The sequence below is a fragment of the Sceloporus undulatus genome, chromosome 7 (assembly GCF_019175285.1).
Source record: "Sceloporus undulatus isolate JIND9_A2432 ecotype Alabama chromosome 7, SceUnd_v1.1, whole genome shotgun sequence".
In the NCBI taxonomy this organism is placed as follows: Eukaryota; Metazoa; Chordata; class Lepidosauria; order Squamata; family Phrynosomatidae; genus Sceloporus; species Sceloporus undulatus.
This window is the reverse complement of record NC_056528.1, coordinates 3,010,060-3,014,895: the sequence shown is the minus strand read 5'-3', so window position 1 is coordinate 3,014,895 and position 4,836 is coordinate 3,010,060. Positions and strand designations below refer to the sequence as shown.

Below are 4,836 nucleotides of genomic sequence, written 5' to 3'. Positions count from 1 at the left end.
GAGATTTTATCCGCAAAGAAGTTGTTAAATTCGTCACAGCAGGCCTTAGATGGTTCCAGAATAGGGCTCAGGGAGGGGGGGAGCTGGGTTAGCTCCCTCACAACCCTGAACAGCTCTGCTGGACGTGACTCTGCGGACGCAATACGTGCAGCATAGAATGAATTCTTCGCTGCACCTATTGCCACTCCGTAAGCCTTCAAATGAGAGCAAAGGAGTGTCCTGTCGGATAAGTGCTGATGTCTTCGCCAACTACGCTCTAGTCGTTGCACAGCCCACTTCCTTACCCTGGGATCTTCCGTATACCAGGGTTGTTTGTTGGAAGCAGGCCGGAAAGGACGCTTGGGAGCGATACTGTGTATAGCCCTAGAAAGGTTAGTATCCCAGATGTTAGTTAGGGCATCAACAGAATCGCCGTCAGTACCAGTCGTATACCCCTCTAGGGCTTCTTGGAACTTTATGGGTTCCATCAGCCTTCGAGGGTGGACCATCCTAATGGGTCCACCACCCCCGGGGGGGTTAAAGGTAGAAGCCTTGATTCGAGCCTCAACCAAGAAATGATCCGTCCATGACAGGGGAGAGGCTTTAGAAATCTCTGCCCACGGAGCCTCCATGTCCGTACTGAAGATCACATCGAGAATATTACCAGCACAATGCGTTGGCCCTGAGACTAACTGAGACAGGACCATGGCTGTCATGGTAGTCATGAACTCCCAAGCTGCACCTGTTGGAATATCACTGGCCTCGAAAGGGATGTTGAAGTCCCCCAGGACAAGAAGCCTAGGGGACTCCAACACCAGCTCCGAGACCAGCTGTGTGAGCTCGGCCAGGGAGTCTGTTAGCGCACGGGGTGGCCGGTAGACCAACAGAATCCCCAAACTGTCTCTGGCCTTCAGGGTCAGGTAAATACACTCGATGTAAGCTGTTTTCCGGACTGGGGTCCTGGTTAAAGAAAGGTGTTTTTATGGACCAAGGCAACACCGTCCCCTCGCCCACCTAACCTGATCTGGTCCTTAACTGAGTACCCGGCTGGGAGGGCCTGGGCCCACACTGCCTCACTCTCAGGCCCAAGCCAGGTCTCAGTAATGCACGCCAGGTCACAGTTTTTATCCTGCAAAAGGTCATATATAATGTGGGTCTTATTTTTTAAGGACCTGGCGTTGCACAGGAGCAGTAACAGGGTTTGTGGTACGACTGGGCTGACCCTCAGGTCTCTTTGGTTAGGAAAGTGGAAGGAAGGGGAGATAGAAATAATATCATTAATATTAATATTAATATTAAAATTATTATTTAATATTATAAAATTATATACAATTATATAAATGTTTATTTTATATAATTATATAAAGATACATAAATACATACATATATATATATATAATTTTATAAAAATATAATTAAAAAATAAAAAGATAAAAATAAAATAGAAATAAATGAAAATAAATAAATTAAAATTTTAAAAATTAAAATAAATTAAAAAATAGCCTATGGGTGTGGCATGGCCCTCCTCTGAGGCTGAGAGAGTGTGACTTTTCAGTGTATAAAATCATATATAACTGTAAAATAAATAAATAAATAAATAAGATAATAAATATAAATAAAATAATAAAAATAAAAGATTAAAAATAAAAATAAAATAATGAATGAATGAATGAATGAATGAATGATAAATAAATAAGATAATAAATAAAAAATAATAAAAATTAAAAATTAAAATAGACTATGGGTTTTGCATGGCCCTCCTCTGAGGCTGAGAGAGTGTGACTTTTAAGTATATAAAATCATATATAACTGTTAAAATAAATAAAAAATAAATACAAAAATAATAAATAATAGATAAATAATATAAATAAACAAATAATAAAAAACAAATAAAAATAAATAAGGTTAGCTGTCAAAATAGCCCAGTTTGAGACCACTTTAACTACCCAGCTTGCTTCCTCTTCAGATATTATTATTATTATTATTATTATCATCCTTATAATTATTATTCATGTCTTATTATTTTTAGGCTTCCCTGCCTTGGGGGAAAAAATCTTTCCTTTTACTTCACAGAGGCCCAAATCCTAGGAGTCTAATCCAGTTTAGATTGCCCTGGATCAATGCTAGGGAATCCTGGGATCTGTAGTGTTTCTTAGCTACAAACTACAAATCTCAGGCAGGGTAGTTAAAGTGGTCTCAAACTGCGTTATTTCTGCAGCTCACCTTGAATGTTTTCAGAACAACAACAATTAAGCATACACCCTTTAATTGATAAAAGAGAGAGAGAAGGGGGGGGGTCTTAACCTTTGGAAATGCCAAGCATTGCTGGCCTCAAGGGTTTGGATTGGAGAAGGGAGGCTCTGGGAAAAGGAGAGAAGAAGAAGGCATCCAGGTGCATTTAGATGCAACCACCACCACCACCACCACCACCATCATCATCATCATCATCATCATCATCACCAACACATGAGTCTCCATAAACTTCGGTTTGATCAAGTTCTGGCTCATGGAGAACAAGGGCGCCCTCTTGTGGCTCCTTTAGAGCACTGCAGCCTCTGGATCGAGCCAGAGATCGAGCCAGAGAGATAGATCCCTCCTTCCTTCCCTCCCAGGGCTCACCTGAAAGGCCCATTCTGCAGCAACGTGTGTGTGTGTGTGTGTGTGTGTGTGTGTGTTTGTATAGTGTATTATGTATATGTGTTTGCATATATATATATATATATATACACACACACATATGTAAAATTATAACTTTGTATATATAATTATATATGTGTGTATTTATGTTTAACTTAAGCCGCCTGAGGGTCCGCGCTAAGACTCTAAACAATCTAGTCCGTGAGCTGCTTTTTGCTGACGATGCTGCCCTCGTTGCCCATACGGAAGCAGCTCTGCAGTGCCTCACATCTTGTTTTGCAACAGCTGCAGAGCTCTTTGGGCTGGAAGTCAGTCTGAAGAAAACGGAGATTCTCTACCAGCCGGCACCTCAGGAAGAACACTACCATCCCCACATCACCGCAGGCACATCTGTGCTTAAGTCCGTCCAGCAGTTCACCTACCTGGGAAGCATCATCTCCTCAGACGCCAAGATGGATAAAGAGATCGATCACAGACTGGCAAAGGCATATAGCGCATTCGGAAGGCTTCACAAAAGAGTCTGGAGTAACAAACACTTGAGGCGAAGCACAAAAATCAGTGTGTATAGAGCCATTGTACTGTCTATTCTCCTCTATGGGTCTGAAACATGGGTCACCTATCGCCAACACCTATGACTCCTTGAACGCTTTCATCAGCGCTGTTTACGCACAATTCTAAATATACACTGGACTGACTATGTGACCAATGTTGCTGTCCTTGAGCAAGCAGGGATCACCAGCATTGAGGCCATACTGTTGAGGACGCAGCTGCGCTGGGCAGGACATGTTTCTAGGATGAAGGACCATCGCCTCCCAAAAATAGTATTCTACGGTGAACTCGCCATGGGTCAAGAGTGTAAGAGGGGCGCCCCAAAGAAGAGATACAAGGACTCCCTGAAACAATATCTCAGGCTTGGCCAAATTGATCACCAACAATGGTCAGCCCTGGCCTCACATCGGGAGGCATAGAGACGCACTATCCATGACGCTGCAGCCTTCTTCGAAAGCTCACACCGAACGAGCCTCAAAGAGAAATGACAACGCAGAAAGAACCGCAACCTGGAAACATCGCCCAAGGAGACTTTCCGCTGTGCTTTCTGCAACCGGACCTGTTTATCCCGGATTGGCCTTTTTAGTCACCAACGCGCTTGTACAAAGCGTGGGATCATGAGTCCTTCCTGAATCTTCGTTCGCGAAGCAAAGCCAGAGATTTATGTATAGATAGATAGATAGATACCGTGTATAATTTTATGTATGTGTGTGACTCCATTCCCTTCACCTGGCCCTTCCTGCGCTCTGATTGGCTGCCTAGTTCTGAGGGGCGTGGCCTCATGCAAAGTCTCCACCCCCAGGACCCTAAAAGGAGGCCTTGGAAGACAGTTCCCATCATCCCCAGACAATGCAGAAGGCGGGGGATGCCTAAAAGCCAGCCTTTCTACGCCTTGGAGCCCCTCAAAAGGCTTTGGATTGGAATTCCCATCATCCTCTGACCCTCAGGGGCAGTGGCCATGTTTACACAAACAAATATAAATCATATACACAGATATATATATATATATATATACACACACACAGAGTGAATACATTATGTAAATACCAATGGCCACATAATAATAATAATAACAATAATATCCCATGGCCTCCATGGATTTGGGGATCCGGGGGCTCCTCTGAGACTTGGCCTCATGTAAAGAAAAGCAGGGCTTGGGGCTACAAGGATCTGGATCCCACCTCCCATCCTGAACCTCTTTTGGGAGCTGTAGTACCCAAGGACCATGTCTTGCAGTTTGATATCCAGGGCAGCAGGGCTTAGCCTTTCACGAGGCCCAGGACCAAAGCCTTTGCCTCCCCTGCCTCATTATTATTATTATTGTTATTGTTGTAAATTTGGAGGGACGCAAAGATGTCAGCAGCCCTGAGTCTCCCAAACCCAGGAGCCAGGAAGCAGGAGCACCTTGGAGCCTGAGAATGGCTTCAACACTCCCTTTCCGCAAACAGAGGGCGCCCCGTGAGAAGGAAGGATACTAAGAGCCATCATAAGTGTCAAAGGGCCAAAGTGCGCCATTTGAGCCACAGGAGGGCGCCCAAGAGTCAAGAGCCAGGAAAGAGACCGCAAAGGCGCCTAAACGCGAAGTTGCCAAACAAACAGAACGGAATTGCGAAATAGAGAAGGCGCAAAAACTTGCCCATTGAGAATCATTGGAGATTGCTTGCCCTTTGG

General features: G+C 44.1%; 1 protein-coding gene across 1 annotated transcript in view; it reads left to right on the top strand.

Moving 5' to 3' along the window:
- LOC121936380 (solute carrier family 2, facilitated glucose transporter member 5-like) overlaps nucleotides 1-4,836 on the top strand; it is an 8,548-nt gene that overhangs the window by 2,416 nt on the left and 1,296 nt on the right. The gene's annotated exons all lie outside the window — the stretch shown is intronic.